The sequence below is a fragment of the Atta cephalotes genome (assembly GCF_000143395.1).
Source record: "Atta cephalotes unplaced genomic scaffold scaffold00014, whole genome shotgun sequence".
Classification (NCBI taxonomy): domain Eukaryota; kingdom Metazoa; phylum Arthropoda; class Insecta; order Hymenoptera; family Formicidae; genus Atta; species Atta cephalotes.
The window spans coordinates 2,944,321-2,967,398 of NW_012130078.1; positions in this window are offsets into that span (position 1 = coordinate 2,944,321).

Below are 23,078 nucleotides of genomic sequence, written 5' to 3' on the forward strand. Positions count from 1 at the left end.
CATCGTTACTGATCAGATTACTGATAAAATTCCGATGGTTTCTTCTTTCGGCGCGGGACAAATTTAATTTTCTGCGCAACATTCGTTTAGTTGATCCGCGATTTCATATCGTCGGATATCTGATCTTTTAATCGGAACGGATACAGTCGACGAATTAAAACTAATTCGCGATGAAACTATTCAGCTATTAAAATTAGGAGCATTCGAGTTAAGCAAATGGACCTCGAACTGCTCTGAACTATTGGAGATAGACAATCGAGACTGTGTGCCAGTCATTATCAGAGATAACGCTACTCATGTATTCTGGGCATGCAATGGAATCAGTGCCAGAATACGTTTCTCTGCAAATTTGATACAGAAACTCACATTGTATCAAAATACTTTTCGTTGTATCAAAATACTTTCCGCGGTCGCTAAATTGTTCGATTCTCTGGGCCTTCTGGGTCCGGTCATTGTGATCGCAAAACTCATCTTGCAAGACTTGTGACAATTGGCCATCCAATGGGACGAGTTCCTCAGGACATCCACATTCGTTGGATTGCCATCAGAACACAGATGAGTAATTTGAATCAACTAAGAATTCCTCGATGCGTTAAACTCAATAACAATGCCCGTCAATCAATCGTAGAAGTACACGGATTTTGCGACGCCAACGCGTGTTCGGAGCCTACATATTTGCACCAAGCTCAGTATCAACGACTATCGGTATCACTCCAAGTTACTGTGCTCAAAGTCTCGCGTCGCGCCGCTCAAGACCGTCTCGCTACCGCGATTAGAGCTATCGGCCGCCTTACTATTGACGTGCTTAATCAACAAGGTTAGAGAGTCTTTGGAGCTCTCGCAATGCCCTATGATTGGACTCAACGATTGCATTAAACTGGGTAACCTTCCCCTCGCAGTGGTGGTCAGTTTTTGTGGTAAACAGGGTAGGTGAAATTCAGCGCCTAACAGAAATCAAACGCTGGCGTCATGTTGCATCTTCCAACAACCCTGCCGATATATTGTCGCGAGGGCTAAATCTCTATGACATAATCAATGCTGAGAAGTAGTGTAATGGCCCCGAATTTCCAAAATGGGATGAAGAACACTGGCCGCCCAATGTTTTCCTGCGTTTAAACAATGATCTTCTCGAACAAAGGAAAATCCGCGCAGCCGCTTCTATTTTCCATCCTTGCATCATCGATGACTTGCTAAATAAGTATTCTAATTTAAATAAAATATGCCGCATCATAGGGTATTGTTTAAGATTATCCAAGGCTCACTGGGAGCACAGAGTATCTACTTTCGTATCCCCCGTTGAAACATCTACTGCTTTGAATTGTATTTGCAGAACGGTGCAACAGCGAGCATTTTATCGCAAATATCGAGCGCTATCAAGAATGAAATTGTATACGCTTCCAGTGATATTTTGTCGCTATCTCCGTTCTTAGATGAAAGCGGACTAATGCGAGTTGGCGGGAGGTTAAAAAATTCAAATCTCACGTTCAATGCGTGCTATCCAATTCTCCTGCCACGCAAACACATATTAACTCAGCGTATTATAAAGCATGAACACACACGAAATTTACACGCGGGTTTGCAAGCCACGATGGCTTTCGTCAGCGTTTTTGGCTACCGATCCACCGTACGTGGAATAATACAAAAATGTGTAACCTGTTTTAGAGCTAAATCTAATCAATCAGAGACCTTAATGGGCTCATTACCAGCCAGCCGAGTTAACGTCTCTAAATCTTTTTCTCGCTACGGTGTAGAACGGGCTACTCTTGTTACGTGAAGGAAAGCGTCGAAACGCACGGAATCACAAGGCATATGTTTCGCTTTTTGTGTGCTTCGCCATGAAGACGGTCCATCTAGAGTTAATAAGTGACCTTACGTCCGAAGCCTTTATTGCCGCTTTTAAGTGATTCATTTCGCGTAAGGGTAGGCCCGCGCACATGTATTCAGATAACGGGACCACCCTTCGGGCGCTCACAGACAAATTCAAGAATTATATAACATATATAATGATCCACAAGTTCAATCCGAGATTAAAAATTTTCTGCGCGAATTAGAAATTTCATGGAGCTTCATCCCGCCTAATGTACCTCATTTTGGAGATTTATGGGAGGCAGCCGTAAAATCTGCCAAATGCCACATGACTCGAATCGTGGGCTCATTTGACCTTCGAGGAAATGCAAACGACCCTCTGTGAAATTGAGGTGATCCTCAATTCACATCCCCTCTTACCATTAAGCGTCGACCCTAACAACTTAGTGTACCTAAGTCCGGGACATTTCTTGGTTAGCACGACTTTGAATGGTCTTCCTTGTGTTGACTTGAGCGACTCAACGAAAATAAACTACTACGGTGGCAACGCGTAGAGCAAATCCGGCAGCATTTTTGGCGCAAGTGGAGTAATGAATATCTTCATTCTCTACAAGCCCGAATCAAATGGATGACTAACAAAGGAACTCAGCTGTCAATCAATCAACTTGTGCTCATAAGGTAGTCGAACCTAGCTCCGCTTCAGTGGGCAATGGAGCGGGTCGAAGAGGTTCATTCTGATCCCGACGGCATCGCGCGCACCGCAATTGTCAAGACTGCCAAGGGTTCTTACGTGAAGCCATTATCTAAACTATCAATATTACCAATTTAAGCCTAGTCTATGCGTTATCAAACATTTAGGTTTAAGTGTCTTTAGCTATTATCTTCTGATTATATCGTATCTCGCGCAAGCTTCTTTCTACTTTCAAATAAGAACGACTTATTGTTTTTCATTTATTATATTGCTTGCGTACTTACTTGTTAACCCATCTTGATTTTCAGTGCAATGACTAAACATGATATTAAATCGTATCAGAGCAATTCGCGTTTTATGTTACGCTAATGAACTCATGCTTGTACGTCACATTGAAAGTCAACCCTTTCAAGGTGGGCAGCGTGTTCGGTATCCCTATCGTTTACGGCGTCTAGTTATATCATCTAATCGACAAAGAATCGATCAAACCACGAGATGTCGATTGTTAAATGACACACGCGTCGCGCGTAATCGCTATCTATCTATCTAAAACACTCAGATCATTGTAGCCGTTCTAACTGTCTCGTCGACTGCACGCGTCTCGTCTCATGAAAAAGTATTACCGCTCTACCGCTAAGATCCTTTCCGTATCCATTGTAAAACACGTTCGCCCGCGTTTGAGGTCTATTCAATAAAATTTGGAAAGCAGAGAAAATCTCATTTTTCTCAACCAAGTGCCCTTGAAGCAATCATACCGCGAGAAACACTTGGACGATGATCGCGTGGCCGCGCCATTACAAATCCAACGTGAACGCCGCAAGATCGCCAACACTGATTTTCGCTTAAATCACATCTAATGCTGTGGCTATATGCTCCCTATTATTTATACTTTATATATTTTTCTGATAAATATATATATATTTTATGTAATCGATAAAGATTTTTCTTATTTACTTATCAAAGCCTTAAATGGTTTAAATGGATGTTAAATGCTTATATGATTCTATGAATTTATATACTACGTATGTAGTCTTTTGAAACGTGCGCCGAGATTTTTCGGTCTTGAAACGCTAACTCTATTAAATTACCACAGTAATATCACGAATTAAATTAGGATGCCGTCCTATGTACGCGGAATCGGAATGACGGAACGGATTTCTTACTAGAAAATTGAGTTCATTACAATTCCATTCCATAGAAATTTTTCTTTCCATCCCATGTAGCCAAAACGAAATGAAAATGGACGCCTCGGTCGCAAGCTAATTTACTTAATTTAATCGATATTTCGTTATTTTAATGTGACTAAAGCAGTAATAATGCATAATTTGTGCAATTATATTACCTATAACATTACTTTAAATACTCAAAAATACTGAATTATAAGAGTGAGATATTTTGTTACCAAAGTTTCATTGCGTTCCGATTACATAAGATGGATAGAGAAAATTTTTACAAAACGGAATGGCATGTTCAGCTAAGGTTTGGTTGAATTTAAAAATTGAAATGAATGTTTAGAAACTTTTTTTGTAAATCTACAACGATGGATGAAGAAATAATGTTACTAATGTTAAAATTATTGCGCAAAGCAAGAAATGTGCTAAGTGCTGATAAGAGTACGAAAATTTTATTTCGCTTATAACGTTTTATTGCAATAGCAGAAATATATAAGAAAACGAAAATTCTGGATACAGTTAGTTACACAAAGAGTGAGGCATCTCCAAGACGCGCAAATAACAATTTAGTCATTGGAATGCAAACAACCGCTCGTGAAAAGTTCTTCAATTATTTGAGAATGACATCGAAATTATTTAAAGCACTACTGGCATTAATTGGATTACGTATATATAAAACAAGAGCATGTCGTATTGAAAAACGAGAATTATTTTCTTCTTCAAAGTTGTCAAATTCTCAACCATCAACAATAATACAATCGACTTAGCTTGTAATCGACATGACATTCTGTTGATTCCGTATCTCTATACCGTTCCGACCATGATTTCGATGATTCCGATACATTAGAGAAACTTTTTCGGAATGGAATGCTAGTGAACTCATTTCTAATAAGAAATCAATTCCATCATTCTGATTCCGCGTACATGGATCGATACCCTTAGCATTTCAAGACGAAAAATCATTTCGGCGCGTTTCAAAGGACTACATACGTAGTATATAAATTTACACAGAATCATATAAACATTTTAAAATCCAGCTAAACCGTTTAAGACTTTGATTTCTATAGTTTATGTTATCACATATATGGTCCTATAATATATTATATTGTTTACTTATTTATTTAATATTTTACTAATTCTGCACAAATTTCTTTCTTTTCTTTATGTATTATGTATACTTATTATAACAGGTGATGGCAGAATGACAGGAAGGAGCCATATTGCTTTTTGCAAGATGACGCATATTCTATTGGTTGAACAACTTGATTACTGCGCGTCACAGATTTGAAGCATGGTAATTCCATCATAGATTTGAAGTATCTTAGAATCTGAAGTCTGCTTCCGAAACATTTTTTTTTATTTTAACTAAGAGTACATGATAATTATTTAATCACTATTTAGTAGATTACGAGTTGCATTATAATAATAAAAAAAGGGCAATAAATATGTCAAAGAACACAAATACTTTAGTAATAAGAAGTAAGTTAATGCAGTAAAATTAAATTACGATTAGGTTATATTAAATGTAACATATATAATTTATTATTTTTATAAATTTACAATGCCAATTTTGTATTTCACTATAAAGATTTTTTTAATGTATTAACACAATATGGAATCTTAAACTTGTGTCAACTATAACAAAATGCTCAAGATCATAATTTTAAATATAATTAAATAAATTAAATTAAATATCAATATTTATTCAAGAAAATGTCTCATCTTTGTATCCAATATCACTGATATATCACTGATAGATATATCAGTATTCAATAATTCTATGCGACAATTTGCCTGATAATTAACATGTAAAACGTTAATGTTTTATCTAAAAAACTTCGCAATTTAATAAAGATTATTCATTTATTATTATTTCAATTGGTAATCTATAATTCAGATCGACTGTCGCGTGCTAAATTAGAGCAACATACCAAAATATTTGCGTCTATGTGTCCTGATGAAATCCTCGATTATTATGACAATTACGAGACCAGAGAATATGACACAACGTTGATGCTCGGTGATGTTTCAGGTTAGAGATATTTGTTAAATTATTATATATCAATCATTATCATGACAAATCACAAATTATAATATGCAATTGTAATTAATGCAGGTTTCACAGATCTCACAGAAAAATACACGAAGACTGGTATTGGTGGTCCATCTAAGTTATCGGAAACTTTAAATAGCTATATCGGCGCGATGGTGCAGGAAATTCTTTCTCATAATGGAGATGTTGTGAAATTTTCTGGTGATGCGTTTATAGTAATGTGGAAACTCCAAGAAGGGATGCTTATGCGTGATATTGCCACAGAGGCAATGCAAACTGCATGCATCATACAGAAACATTTTGGAACCTATAACACTGATGTTGGTGTATCACTCAGAGGTACAATTACATCAATAATGCATCAATATATCAAAATACTAAATTCTAGCACTTTTTAAAAAATCAACATTAATAAGTCTACAAATCAAAATTTACAAGCATGTATTAGTCGACAGATTTATATTTTTTAGAAACATTATATCTCAGTAATCGAGAATGGATTGAAATATATTCAGATTTTCAGAAATATTGATTCGAATGTTAAAATGAATGCTTTTCAATCCTGAATGTATTTTTATTCATTCATAGGAATTGTATATCTCTATGCCTTTCATAAAAATAATATTAGCTTTTTTTGTGCATTGTGAATACTGTTCAATTCAAAATTTTGAATAGGAAATGCAGTTTCTCAATCCATTTGAATCCAATTGAATCTAATTGAATCTAATTAAATCCAAAAAAAATATTCACTATTTAAAATACGCATTCAGATAGAAAAAAATTCAATCCATTTTAATCCATTCTCATTTGCTGGGATAGATTGCAGAATCCTCGATATGACGGTAATTTAAAAAAGTTAATTCAATAATGTCTTTGACAGTAAAACTTGCCATTGCTTCCGGAATAACGTATTTCACGTCTATTGGTGATCCAGAAACGATGTCTTATTATGTCATTACTGGAAAACCTGTTTGGGATGTAAAGTTTGCCGAAGGATTATGCAGGTATCACATATAATGAAATATTATCTATCATTTTAACTTATTTATTAAAATGTAAGTAGGTATAAATTATGCAATAATATATAAGTTTAAAGTGAAACAAATAAAAAAGGAAGCAACAAGGATAAAAATTCATCTTTATGTAATCTATTCATTAATTATAAATAATTAGTATAAATTTATAAGTTGTCATTATAAATATAAATTAATACAACTAATAGAATCAATGTCTTTAACGGTCTTAGCTGGATCTTAAGTGCTCATTTAATTCTGTATGAATTTATACACTATGTATGTAATTTTTGAAACTGTGCGCCGATACGATTTTTCGGACTTGAAACGCAATTCTATTAAACTATCGCATTAATATCACGAATTAAATTGACTAGCAATTTAACATTTTGATGTTTTTTCGCATCTTAGAATGATTTTAATAATGCTGATGTATTAAAATTTGTAAACAATTGATTCTTGCGAAAAATATTATCTCGGTTGGGAATCGAACCTAGATTTTTTGCATTTAAGGTTTAGAACACTCGCACGAAATGCAAGAGATCTGGATTCGACTTCTGGCCAAGATAATATTTTTTGCAATAGAATTAATTACAAATTTAGTATGTCACTCAGCTAAGATTTAGTATGTCACTCATTATTAAAATTTTAAGATGCGAAAAAGTATCAAATTGTTAAATTGTTAATCAATTTAACTCGTGATATTACTACGGTAGTTTAGTAGAGTTTGCGTTTCAAGACCGAAAAATCGATGCGCAGTTTAAAAGATTATATACGTAATATATAAATTCACACAGAATTAAATAAACACTGAAGATCCAGTTAAGACTGTTAAAAGCATTGATTCAGTTGGTTGTGTTTTCACATATACGATCGAATAAGATTCAATATTTCATATTATAAATTAATAAATATCAATTTATTTATACATTTATAAGTAAAAAAATACCAAAGAGAATAAAAAATAAAATGTGCTCTACTAATTTAATTTATTATCAAAGAGAATAAAAAATAAAATGTTCCGCTAATTTAATTTATTAAAATTATTTTTTGTTAATTTTATGAGAGACGTACAAATTAAATATATATATATAGTGATAGATACAATGATAAATTCTATCTAGAGGTGGCGATATTCTTGTGGCGCCCAGTAGTTGGCAATGGGCAAATCCTAGCGATTATGTTTATGAAAAGTTGCCGAATGGTATACATACTTTGATCATAGCTTGCTCAGCAACGTGGTATCAGTCTAGACCTCCCGATATTTACATTGGTATTGATATTACATTGGTATTAGAATCAGAATATGATATATTTTATATTGTTAAAATAAGATGTTTGAAAACGAATACTAGTTCTTTGAGATTTGTAGTTGTTTAGCTTTGTTTAATAAATTTAACGTTATAATATTTAAACTAATTACTTAATTGGCCTCGCTGGCAAATCTAAGGACTTTTTTGTATCTTATATTAGTTGATTTACTCTCTCTCTCTCTCTCTTTATTTTTTTTATTTAATAAAATACCTCCATCATCCATAATTTTTTAAATTTCTAAATTTTTTTTTACTAAATTAAAGATTATTTTTTTATGAATTTAATCATGTGTAATTAAGTTAGGTTACAACATAATATTTTCGAGAATTAATTATTAACATTTCCATATACACGCTATCCATGCTCAGGTATAAGTAATTGTCGTCGGAACAATTAGGTACATAAATCAATGAATAAGGAAATTGACATGATTGATATTTGTAACATTACAAATTATATGTAATGTTATAATAATAATTGTATTACTTCTCCTTAAAATGAGTAAAACTTTGTTTTTTATTCACTTCTGTACATTACATCCTTATATAATATTTTAAGATTATTCTCGGTTAAGTTATTTTCGGTTTTTCGCTTTAATATCTTAATCTAATATCTTAATCAAATATTTATTTGTCGTTTATATAATAATTTCTAGCGTATTTAATAATGAAATAATTTTTAAATGTTCATATACAACAAATTTATATTTTTTGTATTGTTTACTTATTATACTCATTACAATAATGATATTCGATGAAAAAATGTTTTAAACATAATGACTTTTTCATTCATCATGAACATTTTACTACAGCTATATTACCTTCGATATCATGTTGAAGTTTTGTCAAAACTAAATTCTACTGGATTTTCAAATTCTTCTGGTCTTTCGTTTATATAACTACTTTTGAACCACGAATATTTAAATAAGTCGTAATATCGCGAGGATGAAATTGATTATATATCAGAGATTATAATTTTATTATATTATTTCGTTCATGTAAATTTATATTACTTTCCAATAAAACAATATCTAAAGATCTTTTAGCAAAATTTTTCCAAATTATAAATCCGTAAATATCTAATAATTGTATTTTCCCTGTAGTACCTTTCAATATAATAATAATAATAATAATAATAAGTTTTTCTACATGTTAAATCTGAAATAATATTGGAACAATGTTCAGTTCATGAATCGATAAGAAGAACGCTATTAGAACCAATGTTTAGAAAATAAGCTTCTTCTAACTACATTTTAAAATAATCTGTAAGAAATATAAATGTTAAATTAATAACTATTTTATGAGAGTCTTAAACAAAAAAATAAGATATAATATATTATAGAAATGACAAAGAGGTTATATTTCATTTTATTATTTCGTTTATTCGCAGATTTATATTTATTTTTTAACAATAAAACATTATCTGAAAATCTATTGTAAAAAGAAATTTATTTAATTATCTGAATATTTTATTTTACCAGATTTCGATTTTTTTACAATAACATTTATTGGTGGAAATAAGATTTCTCTTGTATTCTTGGTTCAAATTAGTAAATAAACATTTAAAAATTATTTCATTATTAAGAAATTATTATGTAAACGACAAATAAACAAGATTAAAGTATAATACCGAAAATAACTTTAAGAGAATATACAAAGTGGTCCACTTAAATCGATCATCTGAGATATCTCGCTTATTTTTTGATGATATAAAAAAATGTTTCAAATGAAAGTGGAAGAGTGGGACATATTTTGGTCATATTTTTTATAGATGGAGACATCAAAAAGATATGAAGGTTACCTCCACTTTTTTAAATGGAATTGTACGATTTTTTTTACACAATATGATTTGTCTAATTATTTTGCATATAAAAGTATTAAGGTGATAATATCAAAAAATTAATAGTTGATGAGATATTTTACATTTTATTCTGGCATATATTGACATAAAATGTTAAATAACTCGTAAACTATTAACTTTTTGATAATCGTACCTTAATATTTTTATGAAGAGAATAAAGAGATAAATTAGTTGGTGAAAAGAAAACACATAATTACTTATTTAAAAAATTATCCATTTTACAATTTTTTAGTGCAATGATATGTTTTCGAGCAATATAAAGAGAGTAGGAGAGGACAGAATAACGAGAATAACGACAGAATAACAAATTAATTAATATAAAGAAAACAAAAAACATATTGTTTTATATATTAGGATATTATATAAGGAAGTAATGTACAGAGATAAATAAAAAACAAAATTTTACTCACTTTAAGAAGAAATAATACAAATTAACATTATATCTAATTTATATAATGTTATAAATATCATGTCAATTTCTTTATTCACTGATTTATGTATCTTATTATTCCGACGACAATTACTTACGCATATGAGCATGGATAGCGTATATACGGAAGCGTTAATAATTAATTCTCAAAAATGATATATTGTAATATAATTTAATTATGATTGAATTCGTAAAAAATAATCTTTAATTTGATAAAAAATAATTTGAAAATTTAAAAAAATTATGAGTGGGAGGGTATTTTATTAAATAAAAAAATAAACAAAATTTTTTTTTCTTTATATCTTTAAAGTGCTCTTGAAACTATACTATAACTTTTGTTAAAAAAATTTTTTTATTTGTTATACTTTCGACGATATTCGCCTCGAAAGAAAAATAACGTTCTTTATAAAGGCGTGTTTCATCCCTTAAATATGAATTAGGGCACGTATAAAAAAATATGTATCTCTTAAATTTTCGTGTTTAACATATTTCATGGAGAATCAAATCCAGAGAGTTATAAAACTTTTCTTGTAATAATAAAATTTGTAATAATAAAGTTTGAAATATAATTTGTGATATAAATAAAAAACAAAATTTAAATATTAATAGACCTGTCTCGAAATTAATAATAATGGAGTATGGCAATGAGAGTGTTAATACAGTGCGGGAATTGGTGCGCAATTCATATAATATTCACATAATATATTAATCTATTGTACAATGACTGTTGATACAAACTTCTTTGAACGTCTTGTTTACTTTAAATCATTATCAGCAAATTATGGATAATTTTCAATATTGTCTTGACAATTGTTGAAAATTAAATTCTATGAGAGACTAAGAATGAGCATATCCTTACAGTTTGATTTGTCAAATTTGTCTCTTCGCTGTATAGCCAAATGACTAACCTTTGTCTCCATAGATCACAGTCAGTTATTCAAAATATTATTTGACTATTATATGAATTGTACACCAATTTCTGCGCTGTATTAATGCTCTTATTGTCCGTATACTCTATTTATAAATTAAAAAATGCAAGAAAAGAAACTAATCAATATATATTTTGTATTATAATTATTATATTATATACTTAATTGTAAATTTTATATGCAAGTATATATATATATATACATATAATATTTTTCAAATATTATATATGTAGACATATATTTTACATATAATATTTTCGCAAATATACTATATTTTACACTTTACGCGCCTATTTTGTACATATTCTTAACTAGTGAAATGGAAATAATAAGAAACTCTACGCATTCTATTTTATTTTCTTTGCCATATTCAAAGAATTTTTGTAATCCATATAAGATAGTTGGCTCAGTAATCGTTACGTTAATCAAAACACTTCACTTTGCAAATTTATATTTTTCAGATTGAAAAGTGAGTTGACTATTATTTTAGTTATTTTAAATCAATTTTTTATGACGAATAAAAACGTCAATTCTCAAACTCTACAATTCTTATATCTATTGCTATTGTTGAGAAAATCCTTTATAAAAATTAGAAGATGCAAATGTACGAGTTATTGCCATGCCGCCATAACGGTTTGCCCAATAATCGTCATGAGTATGTCACAAATCGCCATACATGTTTAACTTATTGCATACACGAACGATGGAATGATTCAGACACATAAATTAATATATATATATATATATATATATATATATATATATATATATATAATTATATATTTTATAATTATACATATATTATAATTATAATTTCATTATTAATTTATCTCATCATATGAACTATAATTGCACGTATATATCACTTATTTTTTTCCCTTCTCTACAGTCTTGCATGCAATCTTTTTTGACTAATTTTCTTTGAAGCTTTTTGAATTTATATTTTTTCTTTGGCAATACGTTGTTTTTCCTTTTTGCTGCTTTATTTTTTTACTTTTAAAGCTTCTCTTGCTTTTTCTTTACGGTTCTTTTTTCTTCTTTTTGCAGTAATACTTTTTGTTTCTTATTTTCCTTATCTTTATAATACTTCTTCCATTTTAATGAGCTAATAACAGCAGGAACTTTCTTTTTCAATGATAACCAGTAATTAAAAAGATTAAGATTTTCGGCAAATCCGTTCCATGTATCTCTTGATTTCTCAAAAGTTTCAAACTTTTCCAAAGATTGTTAATTCTCGAAATATCGCAAGTTCTTGGCTTGATGTAGCTCTTCATAAATTCTATCATCAATCAATCGTTGTGTGTCAATTTTGAGCAATTTGGAATAATTTAGAGCGTCTTGAAAGAAAAGAGATCGCACGTTCGAAAACCATTTTGTAAATTTTTCATTGAATTTATGGAGTCAATAGCTTTTTTCAACTTTTTTGAGTGTCTTGAGGCGTTTTAGCACATCTGCGTTGTGTTCCATTCTCCAGGTATGAATTACATTCTTTTATGCCTGTTTTAGAGGATGAAACATTGTCACATCCATAGGCTGAAGAAACAAAGCCATTAAAATAATCTGATTAATGAAACAGAAATCACTGAGAGCCATTGTTATATGATGACATATGGCCGTATATATGACATACAGAACGACTGGCAAAGGAATTTTTTTGTCGAACAATCAAGGATGAAAGATGTTTGCAACAAATTCAAAAACACTTCGCCGTTATTCATCCGTTGTCAGATTTTCCCAGTCCCCATAATTCTAACATAACAGCTACTATACATGTTGGCATCCGCTTGCAACTAATTTCATTGGCGGAGTCAATTCTCTTGCAGCGTTTTCTGTTATCAACGTTGTAATGTATTTTTTTTCGTTACTGTTGATAAAGTTGTATACCGCTTTTTCGCCTTTTTATATCAAAATTCAGTTTCCCTTTGGGTTGAGAAAGAAAGCGGTTTCATTGCAATTAATGATTCGTGGATCGATGATAATATCGGTGAAGTTGTTTTTTATATAATGTAATTGTATCTTTTTGAACCAATTCCTTATCTTTTCTTCTATTATTGAAGCTCGATCTCTAAATGGTTCTGCGGTATTCGTATCGAAATCTCGGGATGCCGTCGCATAAATGCTTAATATCAGTGCCTCCCGAATCTAATATTAGTGAAAGATATTTTTTTTCCAATTTTGTTAATCAGCATTTTTACACTATCTAATAGAGCTTATCCTTCGTAACTGGAAATCCAGCTTTTTCCTGTGCGATGATCCATTTGATTAATTGTTCTTCGATAACTGACAGAACAGTCTCTCTAGTTCCATTTTGCGTTCCTCTGGTGTGTTATTTTTTATCAGATAACGTTCGAAGTACTTGGTACTTTGTACTATTGCTAGCAGAGTGTACGGATATGTCACCCGTCTTCACCGTTTTCAATGCTTCTCTCATGATCTATTGTATTTTAGAGTTGGAGCTGTCGCTATTGATAAAGAGAACAAATAATGATTAAAAATCAAAGAATAGGCATTTAAATAAAAATATACTTAAAATACTTTCAAATTACGAGTAACCATTGTAAGTAAATAAAATTATTTACTTTTACAAAGAAATAAAAATAATTTTGACTATTGTATCAGAACTATCATTATTACAAATTTTCAATAAATATTAATAGTTGTTTCAATAGAAAAGAATTGTAAAATTAATTTTTATTCGAATAGTGCCCATCTCTCTATTCTAGACATACCAATTATCGATAGAAATGATTCAGTAATCGATTTTTTTTTTTTTTTGATGATTTTTTTTTTTTTCTTTATTTGCTTGAGTATCTATTTATTAACTCGATTATGCCTATAACGATTACCAGTAGAATGTCTAAATAATAATAATTACGGATCTAATTTTTGAATTTGGATTTTGGATACATTATTATTCGATTTACAAGCATTTTTTTTTGGTCCACCTAGACCCAGTAATCGATAAATATGGCGATTACTCGAACGACAGTGAACCAGTTGTCACGTAAAAAACTATGAAATTTGTATTATAAGGCAGGGAATATCTCAAACTATCAAACCTGTAAACTACCGAAGAAACCAGGGAAGGTCAAGAATAGAAGTCGGTAGTTAGAACATAAGACTTCGGATCGAGAGTGTCTTGAAGTCTAGGATAACCAGGATTACCTAAGGAAAAGAACAATAAGCAATAAGTTCGACACAAGTATTTTCTCGAGAAACGTAGCTTTTATTAATACGTATTGTAAGTACAGAAGACTGTCAATATCCGCCGTTGCTGGACTCGCGTGCTCGCGACCTGCGGTGGTCGTTTGTTTCTGAAGAGCTTTGTTCAACGGCAGATCAATCACAGCCAAGAAAAACTGCGCGCGCATGCAAATAGTGAGATGGCTGAAAAATAAAAGGAACTAATCTATTCCGGTTGATATACTAATTTACCATTTCTTACAGCTCGGTCATTCTGCACAAGCATTTATCCCGAATGAGCAAATATACAAAACAACTAAAAATAAAATTGGTTTTCGATTAAAACAAAAATACGCGAATACATTCGCTTCTATGATAACAAAATCAGCCTTACGAAGGGTACTTTTTTTAAACATTTATTATTTAATAGTAACATTTATTACTTAATAGTAATAAAAGAGATAAAAGGGCTCGAGGGAATAGACGCTATTCAAGGTGCGCTAATTAGTCAAAAAAATTTCTCAATATCCAAATTAAATTGATTAAAAAGATCGTAGAACAAACAAAATTGTTAAAACGATAATAAACTCGTACGTTTAGTCTTCTTCAGCGAAAAATATATGCAAAAAATTACATATTAAGTATTGCTCGTTGTCTACGCACAATACAAAATTAGAAAATATAAATCTATTCTTTGCAGTCTCCAGGGAAGTCAAACTAAGTTCTCTGTCGAGAATACATTCTCCCATGTCAGTTACAAAGCTGGAGAAATCACAAAGTCGATGCGGTAATGAAAACTGCAAGCACATAATGTAAATTGTTAATCCAAAATCTTGATAGTAAAGATGTCAAACAATTAAAGATTTTTTAGTTAAATTATAAAATATTAAATAAAATATACAGTATGGAATAACGTATCGATCATACATCCTCAAACAATAAAAAAAAAAAATCATTCACATAATTTTGAAAAATTTTTTTTATTATAACTATTGGATAAATTATGTAGTTGTTTAAAGTACGATTTCTCCAAAGTATTTAGAGAAAGGTTTTATTGCCATTCGACAAATACCATAGAAACAATGTAAATAAAGAAATATCAGTTAAAATGTTGAGACCCTTACAATTAGTAAAGAAACATATCTCCTTCAGAGAAGTAACATGGCTAAATATAAAAAGAATCGGATCTTTACGATAAATCATTTAAAAAACATTTTTTTTTTAAGTAATGTCTAGTTTTTAAGATAGCAAGACGGATCTACTAAAGTCATACGGATTAATAGAACGATTATAGAATTTCGCAAACAACTGGCAGGATTCGCTTACTGTGCACTTTATCAGGTCGAAACACCATTTTTAACTGTGAATGATGTGGAAGCGTGGATTAAAAAATACTCGCTTTGTATTCCGCTCTTCTAGGCCTCTACGAATCCATCGATTCACTGTTTGTACGCCTACTGATTTATAAGGTTTTACGCAATAAATAACGCGTCAGAATTACTTGGGCGTAAGCTTCTAGCAAAGTTTAAATAATGCTCTAGAATGGAAATAATACAAAGACGGTTACAGAATCGAGCGAAAGTAAGAAATGAATTGGGCCCGAAATCTTAATGCGGTCTAGAATTCTGATAAATCTGTCGTTAGAATGTGAAATATACGGCCTAATTGCTGCTAGAGATTGAGCACGCTATCCTGAACCTAACCTAACGCTAGGAGAAGAATTAATTTCCTTATAATCTCTAACGGTACAGAATCATAGGGATAAACTGACACTAACTTCGAAATTACGAGGGCCAAGTCCCAAATAAAGTCATACCTGGGCTTCTGGGATTTCAAAATACTGACACCTTTATAAAAATGTTTAATCACAGAGTGATTGCCGATTGCTACTGTCTGAAATAAGTGAAATTGCCGAGCGCGAGATATTTAATGTTGAATACGAGCCGGCTTTCTGTAGCTCGTGAGCTAAGAATGTTAAGATCTCTAGTAAAGAAAGAAGACACTTCTTACTTCTGGCAAAACTCCCACCAATCACGCAAAGGGCGGATGTACTGTGATTAATTGTGGATACGGATAAAGATGAATGTCCAAAGCTGCTGATGCTGTCTAGGATTGGAAAGCTCTCCTGATAATCTCTCTGCCGCCAGAGAAAGATTTGTCCATTCCGGATGAGACTCTCTAAGAAGAGAAGATAATAATGAGTGAGAAGGAGGTAATATTGAAGAATTAGAAATTAGCAAGCAAATAAGCAATGGGAACCATGGTTGCGAAGATCACCAGGGTACTAACAGAATTCCTGTGGCTTTTCGTCTACTATTTTGCGTAGAACTTTGGGAATGAGAATAAATGGAGAAAAAGCATAATAATAAAAATTAATCCAAGATAGCATAACCGCTTCGATTGCCCAAGAGCCTGAATCAGGGAACCAGGAGATGTAAAGCTCGTTCTTGGCATTGATTATTGAGGCGAAGAGATTTACGGCGAAGGAGCCAAACTTTTCTTCAATTAGATTGAACTCTCGCGTTGATAGAGATCACTCAGTGTTGACATTCTCGACTCTCTATCTGCAACAATATTGTCAGCCGAAGCGATGTAGAAGAGGTAAATATTTCGGTTTTTGCACCATTTTCAGATATTTCTAACAATATCAGATAATGCAGGATATCGGATTGAGTCAAAATTATTTATGTAGCGGTGATATTGGCAACTCGTAAAAGAATATTACAATTCTGAAAATCTGCGGCTAAGGATCTTAGAGTGAAAAAGGCAGCCTTTACTTTCAAAACATTGATGTGAAGAGAGGCGTCCCTCGCTTACTACTACCCATGTGTGTTTCGCTCTCCACATGAGATATCCCAGCCCGATAGAGATGCATCTAAAAAAATTTCGCATACAAAATCTGCACGATTATGTTAGCTTGTTTTGCATCAGAAAATATTCTGATCCATCAGTAAAAATCTTCCTTGAAATATGACAGAATTGATATGTATTATTGTAGTCCGATCCTAAAGCTAAATCTTTCTCTCTCGAACTTTTTTATATATAGGGGACCATATTGGACTGCGGGACAAACAGATATCAAGGAGCCAATCATGCTCGCGAAGTCTCGGATGGAGACTTCTCTAACAATTTACCTTTGAAGCACCTAAAAGTAAAAAAATCATCAAGATAGACGATAGACGGACTGAAAATCTTTTTCTCTTAAGGCCGTAACAATTGAGCGTGTAATTTTGATAAAAATGTAAATGGAACTGTAGCTAGATCGAATGGTAGAGACGTAAATTCATAAAGAATATCTCGCTGTTGGAATCATAAAAATTTCCTAAGAAAAGGATAAATTGGAACTGAAAAATATGCGTTTTCGTGATCTATCGACGCCATAACGTCATTCGATAACATGAGAACTATACTACGCTAATCCTGCATCTTAAAGTGAGAGGGGGGGAGGGGAAGAGATATGCATTCAAATCGCGAAGATTCAAAATAAATCTCATTCCTCCAGATGACTTTTTAATTAAAAAGTAAGATGAAAGAAACTGGTCTTCTGAGGGAGATAACTATATATGGCTCCTATAAACATTTAATTTCGTTGTCGCAACTTTCTGACTTGATTGGAGAGAAAGATGGCTTCCTTAAGAAGGGACGAGCTGGAGACAAAAGGAATTTTGTACCCGCTTATGGCTTGCAATATTTAGAGTTCGATGTTATTTCCTTCCATTCGTTTTCGAAAAGGGCCAGGTGATTTGTTGGTGTCAGAGCTAATGACGGGTTTGGGTTCTGGATGCCGAACTCCTGCTGCAGCTCGAGTATTGGGAGTCCGTCTTCAATCGATGTGCAGCCTAAGTTTTGTGAAGAAGCATTTCCCTGATTCCGTTCAGTGAATCTCACGAAGGGGCTGGTTTCTTTCTTTTCTTTTATTCTTCTTTTGTTTTTTCTTATATTTAATAAATCTCTTCCCAACGCGAGTGGACGAAGTCAACCGCGTAATTTAGAACAAATCGACGAAAATAGTTAAAGAAGCCAATTTCATGTTATGGTCTCTGAGTGGAACGAGGATATGGGTAATTACGCACTGCCTCAATATATCGATCACTCAGAGTGATTCCATCTGAGGAGATTAATAGCCGAGGTAGTCCACGGATTTTTTAAGAAATAGACATTTTTTTAAATTAATCTCGAAATTATATTGTTTTAACAACAGCAAAGTTCTTCTGATAATTTCCAGATTTTCGCGTGAAGTAGCCACGACAGTGTTGCTGCATGTATAATAGCTTAGCGCCGAGACACCATCTCTAGATATACCAGATATGTAAATATGAAACCGGAATTTTTAAATAGAAAATACACGTTTATTGCATGAAAATGATAAAAAATATTTTATTCGAAGTATTGCCCATCGAGCTATACATTTTTTCCACCTGTTTGATAATTTGTGGATGCCATGCCAAAAAAATTGTTGCTCTTTTGAGCCAAACCAATTATCTAGCCATCTTCGTAAGAAGTGAAGCGCTGCTGAGCAAGTGCGTCGATGCAAATAAGTGGTAATCGGACAGAGCCAAGTGAGTAAGCCGCAAGCGAAAGTATTTTCCAATCAAATGCCTCAATCGTTTCCTTGATCAGTTTTGCTGTGTATGATGATGCATTATCATGAAGCAAAATCACTTTGTGTTGCCTTTTTTGATATTCCGGTCGTTTTTCACACAAAGCTTGATTCAAATTGATCATTTGTTGTCGATAGCGTTCAGTATTAACGGTTTCGCCAGATTTTAACAGCTCATAATAGATCACACCTTTCTGATCCCACCAAACACAGAGCATTGTCTTCCGTTCATAGTGATTTGGCCTTGCAGTCGATGTCGATGGTTCGCCTGGAGTTACCCATGATCTTTTACGCTTAGGATTCTCAAAATATATCCACTTTTCATCGCCAGTCACAATTCGATGGAGAAATGACTTTCTTTTGTACCTGGCGAGCAGCATTTCGCAAGTGGTTTTTCAGTTTTCCTGCTGTCTTTCATTCAGTTCATGTGGAACTCATTTTCCCATCTTCTGGATCTTTCCCATGGATTTCAAACATATGGAGACGACTTCTCGTGTCACATTCAATTGATCCGCGAGTTGTTGAGTTTGAGCGTCATCCTCATCCAACAATGCTTACAATTCGCTGTCTTCAAACTTTTTCGGTGATTTTCCACGTTCTTCGTTTCTCACGTCAAAATCGCCACTTTTGAATTTGTTCCAACCACTCAAAGCATTGTGATTTACCAAGAGCATGCTCACCATAAGCTTCGACAAGCATTCGATGCGATTCTGCAGCAGTTTTTCTTCAAATGGTAACAGAAAATCAATGCTGTCCGCAAATCGTAGTTTCCAGGCACAAAATTCGACATGTTCAACGCTATTACAAATTATACTGTTGTATGAAACTTGTATTGTTGTGAGTTGAAAATCTTTGTCAGATGTCAGAACAAGGAAATGGCGTCAATAGCACCGTCTGACGGCAACTGCATTGACAGTTATGGCCATCTATTGGTAAATTCCGGTTTCATATTTACATACCTTACGTACTCCAATTCTTCCTTAATTATAATCTAGTTTACAAACAATTTTATCCTTTAATTTAGCAAATTTTATAAAGTTTAATGGCTTAATAAGTATATATGCCAACATATTTGTCGTTAGACAGTAGTTTCAAGTTATTATCTTTTCTTTAACCAAATGAATATAAGAATCTAAGAATTCTTATGTTCTAATAAGAATCTAAACCTATAACATCAATATGTTTGCTTCAGTATGCTGTTTATATATTTTTATATATTTTATAATTACATTATTGCGCTTTAACTATTGTAAATTATTTCTTACAAGTTTGTGTCAGTAGGTTGAGTGGATGTAGCAGGAGAACGTTTAATAAATTGAGAATCTTGAGTCTTCTCTTTTAAACACAATTTATTTATTTCCAGAACACAGATATAATAGTGTTATTTGCGGGGAACGAGTTCGCACGATAACAGCTCATGCTCGTAATTCCTAAGACTTTATTGTTTATTGGAAATTCTATTACAATACAGCAAGTTGACGCTTTCTAATGCATGCTTGTTCTCGCTGGCGTTTATTGCTCGGGCGGCCGATTTTATCACTTTTTTTTTAGGCGGCGCTGTAGTTCTTTCTCATACATAATCGCACGTTAGAAAATCTTATAAACCGAAATCCTATTCATAATCAAATTTTTTACAATATTTTATCAATTTTCTCATTTAACAATTCTTCTAGTACGAACTTCAAATAAATCCTTACAGTACTCTGGAGCCGCAACATATTCAGCCTTTGTAGTTTATGGAGGAGGACCTATAAGTTGGTATTCCAGAAAGCAACTAATAATAGTACAGAAGTACTATTATTAGTTGCTTTCTGGAATACCAACTTATAGGTCCTCCTCCATAAAATATTATAAAGTTATATTTTTTCTAGTTTTCACATTTCCAGCATAATCGGCATCTGAGTACACTTGCAATAATTTGAAGTTTCCATTCTTCTTGAATTCTATACTTTGGCTTATACTACCTTTCAAATATTTTAATATATGTTTCACGTCATTTATATTTTCCTGCATTGAATTCTCCATAAGCTTACTAACAAAATTCTGCGTAGGCAATATCTGGCTTTGCTTTTAAAGAGATATAGAGCAAACAGCCTACCATTTTCCAAAAAAGAAATTTTCCAAAATAAGGAAAATATTAGAATTTTCACAGATTTAGCATTATCCATATTATTTTGTTCCAATATTTTCTGGATGTAATTCTCTTGTTTTAGAATTAAAATATCTTTTGATATTAAGAATTAATTTATATTCAACGAAACTCTTCACGTCTCTTGTGATTATTATTTTAAACTCTTTACAAAGTTACTTCAAAATTACATTCATCCTGTGAATATCTTTACCAGCAAATCATCGTCAACGTAAATTCCAAGAATCATTTCGGTATCAGTTTTTTAAATAAAAACTATTCACTGCTGACGATACGAAACCTTTTCCTTTAAAAAATTTGTAAATTTAATTTTATCTCAAAAAAATTGTTTAAGACCATAAAGTCTTTTTAAGTCTTAATATTTTGCCTTTGTAATTATAGCTTTCCGGTGAATACATATAAACTTTATTTTCTAAATCATAAAGAAATGCTGTCTTGACATAAAAAAATCAATATCTTGTAATAATAATCTTTCGCTATCACTGTAGTCATTATATTTCTTACTGCATTCTGATCTATTACAGGACTATATGTTTCTTGATAATCCAATTGATTTCTCTATTCACCTTTAACAACAAGTTTAGTCTTATATTTCCTATCTTGTTTCACACGAAAAGTCCATTTACTATGAAGTGATTTTTGCATACTAATCTTGACATTTTTCTCTTCATTTATAGCTACTGTCCATTTTTCTCTGTCGGAATCTTACAGCTTCTTCATAAGCTGTAATGAAAACATACAAAATCATCCAATTTTGCAGGAGATTTTCTAACTCTTTCTGACATTCTTATTTTCGTTATTTTTTTAACATTTTCATTATTCTTTTCATTTTTTTTCCATTTTCAGTAGAAAGATATTTGTCCTCTTCAGTTTGTTTTCTACAAAAGTCTTGTTCTTCATAGTTACAATCTCTTTGATGTTTTTCTTCAAAGTCTTCTATATTCTCTTTTACTTCAAATTCTTCTAAATTCTCTTCTATTTCATTTTTATCAAACAGATTTATTGTTCCTTTATTCCTTTTTACTTTTTACTTATGTTTTAATATAAATTCAGTGAATTGGAATTTTACATCTCTTGCTACGATGATATTTCTTCTTTTTTCATCCCGTAATTTATAGCTAGTCGGTCTGTTTTAGACGAATTTATACTCTTTGCTTCTTTTATCCAATTTTTTTAAAACATCATGTATTTTAGCATATGCGTGGAAACAAACATTTGAAGATTATTCAGTTTGGGCGTTCTCTCTTTCAATTGTTTCATACTGAGTAATAAAATTTTCAAAGTCTGAGTTAGGGATCTATTTATTAGATAAGTTGCTGTATACAACGTTTCATCGCACATGTTCTTATTCATTTTTGCATCAAATAGTAAAACTCTCACCTTTTCCAACAAGGTTCTATTTAATCATTCAGTTCATTTAACTAAAGCGTATAGGATATTGTTATTAATTTCAATATCTTTTTCTTTGCAGGAAATGATCTATTATTTATGTATTCTCTATCGCATCTTATTTTAGATACTTTCAAATACAGAGCCTCCATTCTTAAAACATGTCCTTTTATTTTATCCGCAGTTTTTTATTTTAAGAACAATATATCATTGAATAATACATGTAGTCATCGAGAAAGATTATAAAATACTTGTTTTATCCCTCATTATAGGATTAATGAATCCACACAAATCTGTATATATCAACTGCAAAGGTCTTCTTGCTCTAATTCTTGCACTATTAAATTTCAATCTTGTCTCTTCACTTCCATGCAAATTTTGCAAACCTTATCCATTTTTCCTATCTCAGTCAAAGAAAGATCTGTTCCATCATTGATTTTTAGAAGATCCTTTTATTTCCGACATGAACCATTTTTCTGTGCTATAAAG